Below are 21,338 nucleotides of genomic sequence, written 5' to 3' on the forward strand. Positions count from 1 at the left end.
TAAAATGTAACCTGGCACGTCTGAGAGCCAAATGCTCGGGGTAGAGAAAAGATTGCACCGATGCCCACACACACAACAAAAGAAAGGGGGAGGGGTAAATCTGATAATGGCTTCCTCTGTAGAATATAGGCTTCTTCCTGGGAGCATTGTGGCACAGCACCCTATTCATCTACCAGGCTTAGGCCCTGTCCTATAATTACATATTCTTCATGGGGTTATATCAGTGAAGCCTGGGTATATGAGAACGCTGGTCAACAGACATAGGCGTGGGATGATTAGAAACAAGCTCAAAAGGTGGGTTTTTGTACCCCCTCAGACCAGATAGGAGACATGAGGGAGCAGAGGAAGGGAGCAAGAGAGAGGGCTTCCTTGTATGTCACAGAGATAAGAGTGAAAGAGGCCATCAGTGGAGTGTACAGTATCATTGAACCAACAGCTATTGTTTGGCCAGTTTCTCACCCCACATTACATTGTTGCCCACTGTTCCTGAATCCTGGCACAGAGGACTGAATATCCATGCCTTTCTTCTCAGTCTTCTCACGATCCCCTTGGCTGAATGAAATAACATGACCTATGAAATGTGACCACTTCCTGATACGGTGACTGTTTCTATATGGCACCCTATTCCGTATTGCACTACTTTTGACCAGGGCCCATAAGGCTAACGAATTGGGTGCCATTTGGAACAGTCACTATGATCTATGAGAAGTGCAGACCGGCTACTAATTGTTTTCGCTAAGATCTCCCAATGCACGAGTTAGTCAACTCAAGTTAGGGTTTGGCCGTGTGTATGTAGCATTGATGCTTGGATGAGTTTTTCGTTTCTATCTATTCTGAAGAGTGTAATTAAAAGGGCAACACTTCGCAATCACTGTTGCCTGCGGTTATGGCAAATGTCTTCATTTGCCTTGGTGGTTGCATTGTCTACAGAAAGGTGAACTAAGGTGCTTTCACCCTCAGCAGGTTGACGGCCTCCTGTCACACTAGCCCAGGGGGCTGGATATCTGACTCCCCATTCACAGTGATCCACTCCCACATCTCCTTGTGTTGGTGTGTGTATGTACGAAAAAAATATAAAACATGTATGCACTCACTACTGTAAGTTGCTCTGGATAAGAGTGCCTGCTAAATGACTACATTTTTGAATACAATATCTAAAGGTGTGTGTGTATGAACATTTTGAGGAGCTCTGTCTCCAATCAATTGGCCTGAGAGAGGAAAACACAAAGACTTTCTTTTCTCATGCTCCCTTTCTTTTTTTTTCCTGAATGGAGGAATTCTCTGAAGCTCTTTCCCAATTGGGCAAATGGTTGTGGCAGCTCCCACAATCTTCTGTCTGTTCCTTTTTCGACATAGATATGAACGCAATCACGAACACACACACACACACACACGTTTGTTTTACTATCCTTGTGGGGACCAAACAATTGAGTCCCATTCAAAATCCCATTTTCACTAACCCTAAACCTAACCCTTAACCTTAAATCAAATTAAATTAAACATAATTTTTTTGGGGGGGGTCATATGCACCAAATATAACCGGTGTAAACTTTCCCCTGAAATGCTTGCTTACGAGCCCTTTGCAACAATGCAGAGTTTAAAGATAAAATCAACGAGTAACACAAGAGGATTCAAATAAAATACACAAGAATGGAGCTATATACAGGGAGTAGCAGTACCAGATCAATGTGTATGAGGTGTTGGAGGTAGATACAGCATCAGGATAGATAATAATAACAGTGAAATAAAGAACAAAGCAGCAGCAGCGAATGATGAGTGTAAAATGTGTGTGTGTGAGCGAGCGTGCGTGCGCATGTAATGTGTATGTGTGTGTGTTTGTGTTGTGTCGGTCTGCATGTGTGTGTTATGTGTGTGTGCATATGTAGTGTATGTGAATGTGTGTGGGTTTTGTGTGGGAGTGAGTGTGTATGTGGTTTCTATATATAGTCTAGTGCAGGGATAGGCAACCCTGTTCCTGGAGTGCCACAGGTACTGCAGGATTTTGTTCCAACTAGGCACCACACCTGACCGACTAAGCTAATTGATCAGTTCAGTGATTGCCTAAATTCAACACACCTGGTCTTCCAGGTTGATTAGAATCAGGGACCAGGGTTACTTCCCCTGGTCTAGTGAATGTGCGTAGGGTCAGTGCAAGATAGAGTCAGTGCTGGTAGTCCGAGTACCATTAATTTACTATTTAGCATTCTGGCTATTTAGCAGACTTCTGGCTTGGGGGTAGTATTCCTCTTGTCCAGATGGAATAGGGCAGTGTGCATTGTAATATAAATCAATGTTATTCTCTGAGGCTGCCCGGAACATTTCCCAGTCCGTGTGATCAAAACAATCTTGAAGCGTGGATTCCGATTGGTCAGACCAGCGTTGACTGGTTCTTGTCACAGGTACATCCTGTTTTAGTTTCTGCCTATAGGGAGGGCCTTGTATGCATCGCAGAAGTTAGAGTAGCAGTGATCCAGTGTATTGCCCGCGTCAGTGCTACAATCAATATGCTGATAGAATTTAGATAGCCTTGTTCTCAAATGTGCTTTGTTAAAATCCCCAGTTACAATAAATGCAGCCTCAGGATTAGAGGTCAACCGATTATGATTTTTCAACGCTGAAACCGAAAAAGATTATTGGAGGACCAAAAAAAGCCAATACCGATTAATCGGCCAATTTTTATATATACATTTGTAATAAATGACAATTACAACAATACTGAATGAACAATGAACACTTTTATTTTAACTTTTAGTTATTATAGGAATTATAGGACTATTTCTCTCGATACCATTTGTGTTTCATATACCTTTGACTATTGGATGTTCTTATAGGCACTTTAGTATTGCCAGCCTAATCTCGGGAGTTGATAGGCTTGAAGTCATAAACAGCGCTGTGCTTCAAGCATTGCTAAGAGCTGCTGTTTGAATGAATGCTTACGAGCCTGCTGCTGCCTACCACCGCTCAGTCAGACTGCTCTGATTATGTGAAGATTGATTGTTTTTTTTATAAGATAAGTTTAATGTTAGCTAGCAACTTACCTTGGCTCCTTGAAGCTACAAGGTCCTTTTGATGCTGCACTTGCGTAACAGGTGGTCAGCCTGCCACGCAGTCTCCTCGTGGATTGTAATGTAATCGGCCATAATCGGCGTCCAAAAAGGCAGATTACCGATTGTTATGAAAACTTGAAATCGGTCCTAATTAATCTGCCATGCAGATTAATCGGGCAACCTCTACTCAGGATATATGGTTTCCAGTTTACATGGAGTCCAGTAAAGTTCCTTGAGGGCCATCGTGGTATCTGCTTGAGGGGGGATATACACGGCGGTGACAATAATCGACAAGAATTATTTTGGGAGATAATATGGTTGGCGTTTGATTGTAAGGAATTCTAGTTCAGGTGAACAAAAGGACTTGAGTTCCTGTATGTTGTTAAGATTACACCATAAGTTGTTAATCATGAAGCATACACCCCTGTCCTCCTTCTTCCCAGAGAGATGTTTATGTCTGTCTGCGCGATGCATGAAGAAACCCGGTGTCTGTACCGACTCCGAAAAACATATCTCAAGAGAGCCGTGTTTCCGTGACACAGAGAATGTTACAATCTCAGATGTCTCTCTGGAAGGCAACCCTTGCCCTAATTTCGTCTACCTTGTTGTCTAGAGACTGGACATTGGCGAATAATATACTCGGAAGCGGTGGGTGATGTGCAGCCATCAAAGTCTGACCAAGAGGTGTTGGTGTTGGAGTCATGTGTGGCCATGCATTTGTGGGTGAACAGGGAGTACAGGAGTGGACTAAGCACACACCCATGATCCCTAACTTTAACCCCAAACCCCTTTAAAGCTAAACCTCACCCTAGTTTTTTTGTTTATTTTATTAACTCTACCATTTAAAAAAAACAAGCACACATAAAGCTTGAAAAAGTCATACATGCACATGAGTAATATCATCGAGGATAACACACAAAGTCTGGGACATATTTCCATTGTGGTCCTCTTGAGACAAGATGGCTAGACAAGATCGAACACAGTTAAACACAGTATGGCAGTGAAATAGTAAAACAAAAACAGAGAAGAAGAACATCTCTCATCATTGCAGTTACATCATAGGGGTTATTCATATGGGCACAGAAGACAAAGCATATTTTTACTTTATTTTTAAAGCTGCCCAGAGAGGACATTCTTTTTATGGGCAGAGGCAACTTATTCCATTCTGAGGCTCCAGTATTCAAGAAAGTACCTTTCCCAGCATTACTCCTGAACCTGTATAAGCACACATAAGCAACACCTGCTGCTGTGATTGTGTGCATCCCTAACACTAGGAAAGTAATCACTTAGATATCTGGGCGCAGGACCATATACTCCTGTAAACCAAACCTAGTCTAATCTGGGACACCCTAGCCTCAACAGGTAGCCAGTTTAGTTCCTGAAAGCAGCTCCTGACTATGTGTGCCTGGACTCACCTTTAATACTACCCTGATCAGCTTATTCTGGGCTATCTGGAGCGTCCCCTTCGTAAGTTTAGATAAGCCCCCAAACCAGGAAGTACTAGCGTAGGCAAAGTGGCATTGAATGAGGGCAGTGGCTAGCACTTTCATGGAGTCCTTATCAAGCAGCTTGGACTTTCTAGCAAAACCTTAGTCCTGACGTTAACCTTCCCTAGCACTTTATTGGCCATGCTCACACCTCCCAAGCTTCCATCAAAGATACATCCCAGGTAGCTAACAGAGGTTTTAGTAGTCAGCACCTCACCCCCTAACTCAACTCTGATTTCAGAGGACCTACCCTAACTCCTAAGCCTAACCCCAATTGTAACCCTAACCTCTAAGCCTAAAATAGCCTTTTTAACTTGTGGGGACCAGCGAAATGTCCCCACTTTTGCCTTGTTTAACTATCCTTGTGAGGACTTCTGGTCCCCACAAGGATAGTAAAACCAAAAACACATCAGGTCCCATGATCTCTGTGCGGTTCCAAATCAACGGCGATCTCAGCAACGGGATGTCAACTGATCGAATTCTGCTCATCCTCCAAGTCCCATTCACGTAATTCCATGGTAATAGAATTACTTTGATTTCACTTTAAAATGTATGCCAAAAAAACAAACATTGATTTCAAAGTTTAACAAACCATACAACTCTATGCACAAGGACAACTTTGAACAATTTAACAGAAGATGTCACAAAAACACATTTACTGGAAGAACTGTGCAGATGCAAAGTTTGGTAACAGAATTACAGTAAAATCTGTTTTCTGTGACAACATTTTCCAAAAACTGTTAAATATCTGCTAAAAATTAAGATTCACAGATGTCTGCAGAAAGAATGGGGTGTCTATGACATGACACCTTGTGTTTGAACATTTTTATTTTGATTGAGCTACAGTAGTGAAGTGGATTTACATCCGGTAACTGAATTACAGTAACAGAATTACATCATGGGTACCTGATCTGTACTATACAGAAATGCATAATTATGGATATGAATATCACTCTCTTCATGATGATGTATCCTGAATAGGTACACAAAGTTAGAAATTCTTATTTTGCATATTTGGGTATCATTTTAATAAGCTCTGCCCCCCAAACACCACCACATTAGGTTGGTCCGAACCAGACCAAATCTGAAACAATCATAGACGTCTATGTTTCACAAGTTTGGACATCACAGTAGAGTACAGCACAGCACAGCACAGCAGAGTCAAAAATCAAGCTTTATTTATATAGCACATTTCAGACATGAATAGAACGCAATGCGCTTTACAGGAACAAACATATTTAAAAACCAATGAAAATAAAAACAGAAATATTTACTACACAAACATAAGAGGATAAAAAAACTAAATAATAAAATGTGAAAGACTAAACACCCTAAGGAAAAGCAAAAATAAAAAAGGTGTGTTTTAAGATCGCTTTTAAATATGCCCACAGTTTTGGCCCCCCTCAGGTGCTCGGGCAGACTATTCCAGAGGCACGGGGCATAGTAACTAAAGGCTGCTTATCCATGCCTCTTGGTCCTAGGCTTTTGGATAGTTAAAGGGCCATGCCAGAGGACCTGAGGTACCTACTGGGTACATAACTCAAAAGCATGTCTGATATGTATTGGGGTGCACAATCATGGATTGATTTAAAAACCAATGGAAGAATCTTAAAATGTATTCTAAAACTCACAGGTAGCCAGTGCAGAGACTTTTAAACCGGTGTAATGTGTGCTTTCCATCTGGTCTTGGTCAGTACCCGTGCTGCAGAATTCTGTATATTTTGCAGTTGACCAATTACATTTGACATTTTAGTCATTTAGCACACGCTCTTATCCAGAGTGACTTACAGTAGTGAATGCATACATTTTTTTCTCTGTACTGGTCCCCCGTGGGAATCGAACCCACAACCCTGGCGTTGCAAACACCATGCTCTACCAAACTGAGCCACACGGGACCAATGGCTTTCTTGGGTAGACCAGACAAGAGAGCATTACAGTAGTCAAGCTGGCTTTTAATAAAAGTATGGATGAGTCTCTCTGTATCAATCTGAGATAGAAACGTCTGTACCTTGGCAGTGTTCCTCAGGTGGTAAAAAATATATTTTGGTCACATTCCTCATGTGTGATTTGAAATTGAGTTCAGAATCTAAAATGACACTGTTACGAATCCCTTTGGCCCTGCAGTCTAGGGGGGGATGGAAACAAGACCCGTAACATAACTCATGCAAATCATAATAGTGATAAAGAACAGTGAGAACAAAAACCACAGACAACTTAAATATACCGTAAAACACTATAGGTTTATTTTAAAACACACGGTAAAGGGGGGCGGGAAAAGTGGCTGAGCTGGACCCAAGGAAATAAATAATAAGTATTCAAAAACTCCCCTAAGCTAGTCTACCTGCTTCAAGCACAGCTAGCTAACTAATAAAATACAGTTGGTGGTCCGCCCAGTTCTAACTAGTGTACTTAGACCAAGTATTCCTACGGGTATTGTATGCCCATGGGCGACTTGTCTTGGTACCCCCTTCTCCCACCATCAAACAAACAGTCAACACCTTAACAAAAACAATACTCACAGGCTGACGGACAAAGTGACATGTAGTTGCAAAAACAAAAGAGAGATCAATCCAGCGAGAGATTGAATGATACAGAGAGGTCGAGCTACAGAGAGAACGATTGAACTGCTGAGAAAACTACTTACTGGGTTTTTAAACCAAGGGAAAGGGGATGTGATTGGTTGAGGGAAAAGGAGCAGGTGTCTTGGTTGGTGACTGATTGGGGAATGATAATTGTCACCTGTGAGGGGAGAAGGAGAGAAAAGAAATACACATACAGGATACACACTACCTGTATCCGTAACACTCCCACCCTTAAAAGAGCAACCCTAGGGGGGATTGCGAACAAAGTATACTCACAAGATCAACACTCAAAGTCAACCTTACAAAAATCATTATTTTACACACAAGACAAAGCATCTGCTAACACATTATCAGAACCCTTTTTGTGACGGATCTCTAAATTATAATTCTGCACAATAAGCGCCCAACGCATAAGGCGCTGGTTCTGGTTGTACATCCGGTGGAGAAACACTAAGGGGTTATGATCAGTATATACGATCACAGGTAGGGCAATAAAGAGGCAATATACACTTCAAAGTATTGCAGAGCTAACAAAGCTAGAGCTTCTTGCTCGACGGTTGCATAGTTTGCTTGACATTTGTTACATTTTCTTGAAAAATAACACACTGGATGATCCACTCCACTCTTATCCTGCTGCAGTAGAACAGCACCAGCACTTCTGGCACTAGCATCTACTTCAAGTTTAAACGGCCGTTCAAAATCCGGAGCAGCGAGTACAGGGGTATTACATAAGAGTGCTTTAGCAGTATCAAAAGCTATCTTACAATCCGGGGACCACTCAAACGATCTAGCCAGACTGAGCAAATCGGTCAAGGAAGCAACTACCGCAGAGAAGTTTTTACAGAAACTACGGTAGTAGCCAACCATCCCTAAAAAGCAGCGTAGCTCTCGTCTGGTGGTAGGTGCAGGGAATGCAGTTATAGCCAAGACCTTGGCATCAACAGGGCGCACCTGTCCATGGCTGACCTCTTTGCCGAGATAGGTAACAGTAGCCTTCCCAAACTCGCACTTTGCCAAGTTCAGGGTTAGAGAAGCAGCTGCCAAACGTTCACATACTACCCTTAGAGAGTTAACATGATCTGACCACTCAGACTAATAAATCACTAGATCATCAAGATATGCACTGCAATTGGGAACGCCAGATAATACGGCGTTAACCAGTCGTTGGAAAGTGGCTGGTGCATTCCGCATCCCAAAAGCCATGACTGAGTATTGTAGGAAGTTGTCTGGGGTCACAAATGCAGAAATCTCAGAAGCACGTGAGGTTAATGGAACCTGCCAGTAACCTTTTAAGAGGTCCAACTTTGTTACATAAGTAGCAGCACCAACAGTGTCAATGCAGTCGTCCAGTCTGGGTAACGGGAACAAATCTGGCATTGTGACAGAATTTACCTTTCGATAATGCGTACATAACCTGGACGTACCATCAGGTTTAGGAACCAGAATGCAAGGAGAACTCCAAGGGCTTGAAGTTGGCGTAGCCAGGTTGTTCTCCAACAAATATCTCACTTCATCCCTCATTATTTTCCTCTTAGAAGCGTTGACACGATATGGGTGTTGCTTGATAGGGGCAGCATTTCCAACATTAATGTCATGTTCCAACACGTTTGTGCGTCATTAAAGAGACATGGAAAACTGTGTAGTAGCCTCACAATATCGTTGGCCTGTCTGTCCGTTAAATGAACCAGACCTGACTGGAGAGACAGCAGCATTTCTGAGTTGGGCAATCTAACGCAATGCTGCTGAGTATTGCGCAACTCTAATCCATCAACATCATTAATATGACAGCCCACTATCATAGCAGTAGAAGCAGAAAAGACATCAGTACCTTCCGCTGTTTTTGAACTATCTACCTGGGTGATGGGTCGGGTGTGGTATGCTTTCAACATGTTAATGTGGCACACACGAGATTTGCGTTTTCTATCAGGAGTTTGAAGCACATAATCAGTTTCACTTAATTTATTTTCAATCAAATAAGGACCAGAGAAACGAGCTGACAGTGAAGATCCTGGAACAGGCAATAACACCAGTACTTGGTCACCTGGCTGTAGTGGACGAGAAACAGCCTGTTTATCATAGTGTCTTTTCATACTCCTCTGTGAGGAAGACAGAGCTTCCTTTGTGAGAGCACAGGCTTGGTGTAGGCGCTCACGAAAGTGACTAACGTAGTCCAACACATTCTCATCTCCCGTACACAACTCTTTGGACAAAAACTGTTCTTTAAGGACTTTCATTGGTCCTCTCACTGTGTGCCCAAACACTAGTTCAGCCGGGCTGAACCCTAGGGACTCCTGTACAGTTTCACGAGCAGCAAACAAAACTAGAGGAACTCCCTCATCCCAATCTTTCTCAGATTCCAAACAATATTTACGTAGCATAGACTTCAGTGTCTGTTGCCATCGTTCAAGCGCACTCTGAGACTCTAGGTGATATGCACCTTGATCAGTTTGTACCACCTTAGGTAACCCGAATGTCGCGAAGAATTTAATTAAGGCTTTACTCACTACCGGAGCTGTAATCCTATGCAGAGGAATGGCTTCGGGGTATCTTGTTGCCATACACATAATCGTTAACAGAAACTGGTTACCCGTAACAGACACCTAAGTTTTTTACCTGGTGTGTGAATTAAAATGTGTTGCCAGATTCTCTCTCTGTGCTTTGGCTCCAATAATAACTACCCCGGTCTTGTCTTGATTTAGCTGGAGGAAGTTGTGAGTCATCCAAGTATTTAAATCACTAATACAGTCGAATAATGTGTCTGTTAACCTCTCTAGTACATGTGGGACGAACTCGTCCCACCTACGTAACAGCTACTGAAATCCAGTGGCGCGATTTTTGAATCGTTAGAAATGCTATAACTTCAATTTCTCAAACATATGACTATTTCACAGCTATTTAAAGACAAGAATCTCGTTAATCTAACCCCACTGTCCGATTTCAAAAAGGCTTTACAACAAAAGCAAAACATTAGATTATGTTAGCAGAGTACCCAGCCAGAAATAATCACACAGCCATTTTTCAAGCTAGCATATCATGTCACATAAACCCAAACCACAGCTAAATGCAGCACTAACCTTTTATAATCTTCATCAGATGACACACCTAGGACATTGTGTTATACAATACATGCATGTCTGTTCAATCAAGTTCATATTTATATCAAAAACCAGCTTTTTACATTAGCATGTGACGTTCAGAAAAAGCATAACCACCGCAAACTTCCGGTGAATTTACTAACAGTTTGCTAAATTACTCACGATAAACGTTCACAAAAAGCATAACAATTATTTTAAGAATTATAGATACATTACCCCTCTATGCACTCGATATGTCCGATTTTAAAATAGCTTTTCGGATGAAGCACATTTTGCAATAATGTAAGTACATAGCCCGGCGTTACAGGGCTAGCTATTTAGATACCCACCCAGTTCAGCCTCCACCAAAATCACATTTCCTATAAGAAAAATGTTCTTACCTTGCTTGTTCTTCATCAGAATACACTGCCAGGACTTCTACTTCAATAACAAATGTTGGTTTGGTCCCAAATAATCCATCGTTATGTTCCAACAGCGACGTTTTGTTCGTGAGTTCTAGAATGCTTTTTCGCGGTGTCGCGCATGGCGCATTGGCGTGTCAAAAATGTCTAAATATTCCATTACCGTACTTCGAAGCATGTCAACCGCTGTTTAAAACCAATTTTTATGCCATTTATGTCATAGAGAAGTGTTAATATTCCGACCGGGAGTATGCATTGAGCCTAAACAGCCGAATAAAATTTCTCCTCAGAAGCGACTCATGCACGCGCATCATTGAAAGGTCCTCCGAGCATCCACTTACAAAAGGCGATAATATATTTCAACCTGAGGTTCCCTCGTAAACCTTCAGTTATTTCGCGGGCTCTGAGAGCCTATTGGAGCCCTGGGAATTGTCACGTTACAGCTAAGATCCTTACTTTTCAATAAAAAGAGGTAAGACGCACGACTCCTTGTCAGACAGGGTACTTCCTGCTTGAAACCTTGTCAGGTTTTTGCCTGCCATAGGAGTTCTGTTATACTCACAGACACCATTCAAACAGTTTTAGAAAATTCAGAGTGTTTTCTATCCAAACCTGAACAATAATATGCATATTCTAGCTTCTGAGTTGGTGTAGGAGGCCGTTAAAAATGGGAACATATTTTTTCCAAAATTCTCAATACTGCCCCCTATACCAAACAGGTTAAACTAAAATCCTCTGGTGACACAGAAATGTAAAGTTGTGGTTCGTCTGTATAGCAGTGAAAATCAATGCCTTGCTTTCTGATAATGCTGCAATGGGTAACAAATATAACCTGAACAGTACCAGACCCAGAACCGAACTTTGTGGAATGCCACATATGCAGTGGCGTGTAATCATGGATGCCAAGGGAAGTCAAGATTCTTAAAAAATATATATATAAAAAAAAATTGTCTCTGTGTTTCATACATTTCCTTTAATTCGTAAGAGGCTGAATGTATCTCACCGGAGAAAGCATTTGAGCGAATGAAACAGCGCCCCCTCTGTCTCAGTATGTTTAGCACTTCCATTTGATGCCGTCTGGTCAAAAATAGTATGACACTGTTGTCGCTCGTAGCATTGAATGCAAGGGAAGCCAGCGAGCATTTGGCCTCCCTTGATGAAAAAAAGTATAAAATAATAGCCAGTCAGCGTTGAGGTAAACTGAGTGAGCTCAGCTGTGAATGGTCCTGGAGCACCAAAAAAAAAGCATCAAGGGAACCCAATTTAGATTTGGCTTCACACCAATCACTTCACATGCCAAATGTCATTGACAGAAAAAAATATAATTGTTGCATCTCGTGGAGTTGTTGTCTTCTGGTGGCTAGCTAGCTAGCTAGCTGGATAAAATCGTTCATTTCCTAACTTAGCCATGGATTGAGATAGGGATTTGGACTTGTGGTTTTACTTAATTCTCCGTACTGGTAACACTATCTACCAAGAGAGTTTTCATCTATATTATTAGTAGCCGTCTATTTACCACCACAGACCAATGCTGGCACTAAGACCACACTCAACCAACTCTATAAGGCCATAAGCAAACAAGAAAATGCTCATCCAGAAGTGGTGCTCCTAGTGGCCGGGAACTTTGTGCAACTAAAGTGAAAAAACTCTAGACCACCTTTACTCCACACACAGAGATGAGCTCTCCCCCGCCCTCCACTTGGCAAAACTGACCATAATTATATCCTCCTGATTCCTACTTACAAGCAAAAACTAAAGCAGGAAGTACCAGTGACTTGCTCAAAATGAAAGTGGTCAGATGCTATGCTACAGGACTGTTTTGCTAGCACAGACTGGAATATGTTCCGGGATTCATCCAATGCCATTGAGGAGTACACTACCTTAGTCATCGGCTTCATCAATAAGTGCATGGACGATGTCGTCCCCACAGTGGCCATGCGTACATATCCCAACCAGAAGCCATGGTTTACAGGCAACACCCACATCAAGCTAATGGCTAGAGCTGCCGCTTTCAAGGAGCGGGACACTAATCCGGACGCTTATAAGAAATCCCGCTATGCCCTCAGATGAACCATCAAACAAGCAAAGCGTCAATACAGGATTAAGATTGAATCCTACTACACCGGCTCTGATGTTCGTCGGATGTGGCAGGGCTTGAAAACAATTACGGACTACAAAGGGAAACCCAGACGTGAGCTGCCCAGTGACGCGAGCCTACCATATGAGCTAAATACCTTTTATGCTTGCTTTGAGGCAAGCAACACTGAAGCATGCACGAGAGCACCAGCTGTTCTGGACGACTGTGTGATAACGCTCTCGGTAGCCGATGTAAGCAAGACCTTTAAACAGGTCAACATTCACAAAGCCGTGGGGCCAGACGGATTACCAGGACGTGTACTCAAAGTATGCGGACCAACTGGCAAGTGTCTTCACTGACATTTTCAACCTCTCCCTGACCGAGTCTGTAATACCTACATGTTTCAAGCAGACCACCATAGTCCCTGTTCCAAAGGAAACAAAGGTAACCTGCCTAAATGATTACCGCCCCGTAGCACTCACATCGGTAGCCATGAAGTGCTTTGAAAGGCTGGTCATGGCTCACATCAACAACATACTCCCGGATACCCTAGACCCACTCCAATTCGCATACCGCCCCAACAGATCCACAGATGACGAAGTCTCAATCGCACTTCACACTGCCCTTTCCCACCTGGAAAAAAGGAACACCTATGTGAGAATGCTGTTCATTGACTACAACTCAGCATTCAACACCATAGTGCCCACAAAGCTCATCACTAAGCTAAGGACCCTGGGACTAAACGCCTCCCTCTGCAACTGGATCCTGGACATCCTGACAGGCCTCGCCCAGGTTGTAAGGGGAGGCAACAACACGTCTGCCACGCTGATCCTCAACACTGGGGCCCCTCAGGGGAGTGTACTTAGTCCCCTCCTGTACTCCCTGTTCACCCACGACTGCGTGGCCAAACACGACTCCAACACCATCATTAAGTTTGCTGACCACACAACAGTGGTAGGCCTGATCACTGACAATGATGAGAGCCTATGGGGTGGAGGTCAGAGATCTGGCCGTGTGGTGCCAGGACAACAACCTCTCCCTCAATGTGAGCAAGACAAAGGAGCTGATCGTGGATTACTGGAAAAGGTGGGCCGAACAGGACCCCATGAACATCGACGGGGCTGTAGTGGAGCGGGTTGAGAGTTTCAAGTTCCTTGGTGTCCACATCACCAACGAACTATCATGGTCCAAACACACCAAGACAGTTGTGAAGAGGGCTTTGACAACACCTTTTCCGCCTTCAGAGACTGAAAAGATTTGGCATAGGTCCCCAGATCCTCAAAAAGTTATACAGCTGCACCATCGAGAGCATCCTGACCGGTTGCATCACCGCCTGGTATGGAAACTGCTCGGCATCAGATCGTAAGGCACTACAGAGGGTAGTGTATATGGCCCAGTACATTCCTGGGGCCAAGCTTCCTGCCATCCAGGACCTATATATGTCAGAGGAAAGCCCAAAAAATGTACTCCAGTCTCCAGTCAGCCAAGTCATAGACTGTTTTCTCTGCTATCGCATGGCAAGCGGTACCGGAGCTCCAAGACTAGGACCAAAAGGCTCCTTAACAGCTTCTACACCAAGCCATAAGACTGCTGAACAATTAATCAAATGGCCACCGGACTATTTACATTGACACCCCCCCCCATTTGTTTTGTACACTGCTGCTTTTTGCTGTTTAATAGCTATGCATAGACACTTCACCCCTACCTATTTGTGCAAATTATCTCGACTAACCTGTAACCCCGCACATTGTATCGGTACCGGTACCCCCTGTATATAGCCTCGTTATTGTTATTTTATTGTGTTACTTTAAAAAAATTTTTACTTTAGTTTATTTGTTAAATATTTTCTTAACTCTTCTTGAACTGCACTGTTGGTTAAGGGCTTGTAAGTAAGCATTTCACAATAAGGTTGCACTTCTTGTATTCGGCACATGTGACAAATAAAGTTTGATTTGATTATAACAGCGGTTCTGATCCAACCATAAATTCATACATTGTGCCCCTGGCCTGAGCGGATGGAAGTTCAACATTAGCTAGATATAGTAGGCTAATGTTAACTAGCTGGCCTGGCACATCATCTGGCACTAGAGTCCTGCATCAGGCAACAACAAAAAAACTGTTGGTGGTCCTGGAGCTAAGAGAGAACATGGGTAAATACAATGGGGGAATTTCACTTGACATGTGGACTGATGATTTTAGAAAAATAGGCACAGTGGGCTTTTGGTTTCTCTCACACTAAAAACAGAAATAAATCATTCTATATAACAAACTGGCTTTATTTACAAATTAGTAAGAATGTCTCACCCCATGTTCAAGAATGGCCTTTTTTCCTTTATTCAGATTACAATCGCTCACATTCGGTTATCTGAAATGAAATCATCTCCGAAATATTGTTATTTAAAAAAAAAAACCTATAGAAAGTTGGTTGGAATTTCAATTTAAAAAAAATAAAAACTTGTCAGCCCTGCATTAAAGACCAAAATTGGTTCAAGAAAATTGTGATCAATAAAAATATTTACCAGTTTCATTTAAGGACCAAAACATTTACAGCTGTATAGATTGCAAAATAGTTGGGAAGAGATTTTCGATGTGCAAATTCCATGGCACATGGTTTCTGAATTGACACGCAATTTTCAGTTTATTATAACCCACTATATTATAACCGCAAGTCCACGCAAGTTTCTTCCAGGGTTAGGACTGTAACCACCAAAGGACTTGAAAATGAGCCGGAACTGAGAGGATCTCCAAAACTAAAGGTATTTTTGTTTCAGTGCATTTTCTTTAAAAACATGTATATAGCCTATCAATGTGTAGGTATACTGTATAATAACATCAATAATTGTGTACTTAAAATGTGAATGTGTTTTTGCAGAGCATACAACCATGCCGACACCCATCCGTGGAGATCAGTGGACAAAGGGCTGGACAACGGGCCGCACCGAAAAAACGCATGGTTCCCAAGAAAGCGGTTAGTTTTGCTCGATTCTTAAAATGTCTTTCTATACACAGTATTGTGTGTTGTAGTCACTTTTAATTCTTAATTGATCTACCATTTCTATCATAGGCCACTGTAATCAATGGGGGCTCAGGGCGGGACCATTCTGTTCATCTGATGAAGGTGGACATGGATCAGATTCAAACTTTGAAGACCGAGATCGAGTCATTTGATTTTTTTACCTTTATTTAAGGTAGACCAGTAGAAAGAGCAACATTCTCTGAGGGAAGAGATACAGCTGATGCATTGGTCCAGAGCCAGGCGGTATTGGCGGAGAGTCAGGCGGCATTGGCGGAGAGTCAGGCGAAGAATGGCGCGTTGAAGAGGGCGAGGAACAAGATGGAGTCACAATCCATGCCAGGCATGCCAGTGAGCTCTGGAACTCTACCTCCGACAGACAGTCAACATACTGTACGTGGCGGGTTCAATCGCTTTATTGTTTAATTATTTAAGGCTCCTTTCTCTTCACTGTGCTGGAGTTCTTTTAAGAATGAAGTAGGCTAATGAAGGCAACAAATTGTTGCTTACTGGAACACCCAAAGTCATCCAATTGTTATAATAGGATTTGAAGCAATAGCTTACCCGCGTGTGGTCAACTATTTCAGCACAGTTTCGCGCTGCTCTGAGACAAGCATGGGGACTGCTCTTGATAAATCAATGAGATTTTTATTTTAACTGAATCTCCGTTTGGGTATTGGTTAGCTTACAATTAGGGTGTGGAAAAGTTAGGATTCTTTTTTGCTGTCCGTCAATGATTCCCAACCAAATGTAAAGAGCTTGAGCAATTTTGACAAAAACTATGAAAATGCATGTAAATGTTGCCCTAAGAGTTGTGCACAATCTCACATTCAATTCGTGCATATATGTACATAATGTATATCTGCAGATGTGAGTTTTTGTGTGTTTTTGTGTGGCTATACAATGTTTACTATGTACTGTAGGCTATGTGTACTTGTTAGACTGCACAGTAGCCTAATAAACATCTGCATTTTGAAATTGTTTTTTTTTACCATGGTAGATGCTGTGTTTTTGCTTGATGGCCAATATTAAAAACTGTCATATGCATTTGTGCAGTCAATCGCATTATTATTTAATTATTTAAGGCTTTTTTCTATTCTCTGTGCTGGAGTTCTTTTAAGAATAAAGTAGGCTAATGAAGGCAACACATTGTTGTTTACTGGAACACCCAAAGTCATCCACTTGTTATAATAGGATTTGAAGCAATAGCTTACCCGCGTGTGGTCAGCATGGGGACTGGTCTTGATAAATCAATTAGATTTTTATTTTCACTGAATCTCCGTTTGGGTGACCTAGTAGCCTACTCCCTAGTAGCCTACTCCCGACCGGCCGCATTGTACAGCGTCAACTTTTGAAAGCCAGTCACCGCACCCCTCCCCCCCACACCCCACCATGTTAACAAAACTTTTTCTCTCTTTCTTATTCTCCTATTTTCTTCTCGCTAAATAAAAGGTACTGTAGTTGCCCTGATACTTCCCACCTTTCCCTCAGCTATACATCCATGGCTCTTCCTATAGCATCTGCCTCCATCTAATCCTTGTTTAGTGTTACTTAATCTGGCGCTGTCTGTCAGATGTATAATTTTTGGTTTTTCTTGTAATATAAACACCATTATATTAATCAAATTAATTAAGCTATATTTCTTAAAATCAATCCCATATACTATGTTCTTACAAAAAAAGGTTTTAAATTCTCTAGTACAGCCAATATTAAAAACAGTCAAATTCTTCTCAAAGATGCCCTCTGGTGGTCAAACTGGCACTAACTAGCATTAATGGCAACAATGGCTGACACTTAAATAATGTGCCATAGAATTCTGCGGCAGCCTGCAAGCTGTGCTGCAGTACGACGCAATTTTTAAAGAACCACTGTACACAGAAATCAGAAACATGGACAACCACATAATTTAGCTTACATTGATTGGACTAAATAGTTTTTGGTATATTTTAGTTGTCACTGTATTAGACTAAGCATAGTTGATGAGATGATGTTGAAATTTTGAAGTTGAAATGGTGCTGTAATAGTGGAGGCAGTGCCTGTTTTTTTGTGACTTGCAGTAACTCTCCGTAAATCAATAGTAGTTTAGTAGTCTGAAAAAGTCAGAAACATTAACTTGCTTGATCATGCTGTAGGTCATGTAACTGTTTGTTACATACAATATGTTTTGTGCACTTCACCGGACAGATATTTCTCTCCGGTTTTGTGATGAAACAAATGTGTGGTTGAATATATTCTGCAACTGTCCTCTTATTGTCTTGTCCTTATGCCTATATATCACATTGTCAAGGCATATGAACTAACAGGTTATAGAGCAAACAATGCAAATATCACAACACATAGGTTGTTATATGAATTGGCATCCCCGGTTATTTTACCCATGCACCGCTACTGCACATGTGATATCTATTTTCTTTGAAAACCAATTTTTCCAGAATTTTGCAAATTGAATTTTGGAGATTAGCCAAAAATAGCTAAGAGCTGAAGAATCTAGATTACTTTTCTTCAGAAGGGGTTTCACCATAGCAGTTTGTAGTGCAGTGGGGAAAGTGCCTGTGAACAATGAGTGATTAACAATAGCTTGTACTTCTTCAGATATGCAATTAAAAACTGTTCTGAAGAAGGTGGTGGGGATAGGATCGAGAAGACAGGTAGAAGGCTTAAGTTGTGATATCACTTTCCTGAGCATGTCTGTGTCAACCAGGGAAAATAAATCCATAGTGCTTTTGCGTGGTAGGCTAGAGCACACATATCATCAAACTTCGCATCAGGTCTTGCTTGACTAATACCCAGCCTAATGTTTGCTATCTAATCTCTGAAATATGTTGCAAACTCATCACATTTAGATGTGGATGAAAGTTCACATTGATTTGCAGGGGTAGGATTTATCAGGCCATCAATGATCAAGAAGAGTACTCTTGAATAATTCTGATTATTATTGATCAAGTAGGAAAAATGATCCGGTCTGGCATTTCTAATTGCCTTGTTATACAGTTGGTATAGAAAGTCACCACCCCCTTTCAAAATGTTCACCTTTGTTGCCTTACAGCATGAAATGAAAACACATAAAATGGGTATTTTTCCGGCTTTATTTACACACTGTAACCAACAATATCCAAGTGAAAAAAGGTGGTTCCACAAAGGGTGCTGTTCACTTATCCAAATAGGGTATTTTACTGTTTTAGTTGTAAGTCATTTTCAGAGTTTTTTCGCAAAAAAAAATCACTTGGATACTGTGTGTAAATAAAGCCGGACTAAGTCTGATTTTATGTGTTTTCATTTCAGGCTGTAAGGCAACAAAAGGTGAACATTTTGAAAGGGGGTAGTGACTTTCTATACCCACTGTATATGCCAAGTTGCTCTCTCAGAATATCATAATGGACCTGCAACTTTGACTGTCTCCACTTCTGCTCTGCCTTTCTGCAATTTCTCTTTAATTGATTCGTTTCCTCACTCATCCAACGGGCTCTCTGTTTGGATGTGACTTTTTTCAACCTTACTAGAGCTATGGCATCAATGGTTGCCCTTCATTTGCTATTAAAGTTATCAACTAAATCATCACAAGAGGAAGGCAGAATAGGTGATGGAGTGTTGTACATACACTCAATAAAATCTGTTGCAACTTCAGAGGTAAGATAGCATTTCTTAATAATGCATTCAGTATCACCCTGTGCTATGGGCATCAAGGTATTAAAAAAGTAGTGATCAGATAAAGCAGCATCAACAATAGAGGATATGTCAATAGAAAGCCCCTTGATAATAACCAGGTCCAGAGTATGGCTGCTGTTATGGGTGGGCCCAGTAACATGTTGGATAAAGTCCATAGAGCTCAAAATATTCATAAATTCAATAGCAATCAACTTTGCACTCAGTAATGAGGCCATTCACAAGAAAGGTTTCACTAGTGATTGCTCTAACATTTGAAAGCGCCATATTCGATGAGTGTGGGCCACTCTGCCCCTAGGGCATCTGCCTAGAGGTAACCAAACGGAATAACAACCAAATTATTAACATTACAACCACATTGTCTGACAGTCTCCAATCTATCAGAAAGGTAGGATGTGACAGTTTGTATAAACTCTCTAGAAGGCGGCGTTAAAGGAACATCAATTAGGTTACTTACAATAACCATAGTGCCATTTCCACCGGAGTTGATATGCTTTCCAAGTCCTCTGTTGATTATTCTGACAGGGAGGACCTGAGCACTACCAGATCCTGTCTTCAGTCTCTAAAACAGTTTGTGATGGAACCCCTGCGGTTAGGGTAAATCCTGCCTCTTTTAAAAAGTGCTGGTTACTCTCACAGCAAATCAAAGTTGTCACAAATGGAGACATTCCTGTAATTGCAAGTTTCTCCAGGCACTTGTTTAGGGCAACGAGTCGGCTGGCAAGTTCCGAACCCCTTCGATAGCACGAGAGGGGGCCAGAGATAATTATTCTCTTCCCTGTGCTAGCGAGGGTGTTTAAAAAAAAAGATTTGCAGTTCTCCCTCAGATCCCCTAAAGCGAAGATTGTTAAAACCTACGTGAGTGATGATGGTGTCAATATTGGAGTAGTTGGCCAGAACCGTGGGCAGGAGGGAGTTGATGTCATGGACCTTGGTCGGACCTTGGTCGGTCCACAGACCGTAGGCAGGCCAAAATCTCTCACCATCGAGCTGCCCACTATGATGGTGGTCATGATGGAATCCGATGGGGAAGGAAGAGGGGCAGTGGAATGGGACTGCCTTGGACAGGGGGGATGGAGGCTTCGAGCCAGGCTAGCCTGACTCTTCGCACATGCAGCAGCAGATGGCGTCGGAAACCCCAGGACGGTGGAAGATGGACCGAGACCCTTCTGTCTTAAGTCAGTGACCTGCTGAACTGTGGTGGCCGTGGGGGAGGGTGCCACTGGGCTGCTGCTGGCTGGTGGTATACTCCCAGGATCCCTGCTGACTCCCAGGGCTGGTAGGTCTGTCTAAAGTGGGCCAAAGCTGTTTGATAGCTGGATCGGATCTTCTTAGATAGATGAAGTGTGGCCAGACTCCATTCCCTGATTTCCTACGCCTTGTGAGTGTCTAGTCTCCCATGGGCTGCAGAGTTGAGCTTAAAATCTGTCTGTTGGATTGGGATAGATCAACGCCACCCAGCTCATCGACAGCTTTGCTATAGGATGCATTTATAACTGAGATTCAGTTTGCCTGGGCTACAGCAAGGTCAGTGTACTTAGAAAGCAGGCTATCCTTTTTTTCCCAGTCGAGCGAGCATTTAGGGCAGACAAATCCCTGTACATTTTTCAGTTCCACTTTATCGTTGTCTAGTGATTGTGTGGAAATCATCTTGGACCTAAAGCATTTGTGCCCAGCTGTGGATAAAAACACCTGTGATATAGCACTGCTAGCGTTAGCCTGCTCCGTTTTCATGACGGCTAGCAGCTAACTGCTACTTCACAGGAATCCAGAACACAAACTTGCGGTCTCAGATGTAAAGGCTAACCGCGTCGTGGAATCCGTAGCAATAAAAACTTAAGCTACAGTAGAGTACAGTAAAGTAGATATGTTAAGTAGAGTATAGCACAGCACAATAGAGTCAGTAGAGTACAGTAGAGTACAGTAAAGTAGATTTCTTCAGTACAGTAACGTACTCTACTCTGGTGTGTTCT

At 42.2% G+C, this 21,338-nt stretch overlaps 1 protein-coding gene and 1 long non-coding RNA gene across 6 annotated transcripts in view; both read left to right on the forward strand.

Annotated features, from left to right (window-relative positions):
• Positions 1-21,338, forward strand: part of LOC115194114 (VPS10 domain-containing receptor SorCS2) — a 342,482-nt gene that overhangs the window by 18,601 nt on the left and 302,543 nt on the right. The window lies entirely within an intron of this gene.
• On the forward strand, positions 14,747-15,892 carry LOC115194115 (uncharacterized). Its single transcript, XR_003878300.1, has 3 exons — positions 14,747-15,445; positions 15,562-15,657; positions 15,754-15,892. It is a non-coding gene; the product is annotated as an uncharacterized LOC115194115 (long non-coding RNA).

Source organism: Salmo trutta, chromosome 5 (assembly GCF_901001165.1).
Source record: "Salmo trutta chromosome 5, fSalTru1.1, whole genome shotgun sequence".
Classification (NCBI taxonomy): Eukaryota; Metazoa; Chordata; class Actinopteri; order Salmoniformes; family Salmonidae; genus Salmo; species Salmo trutta.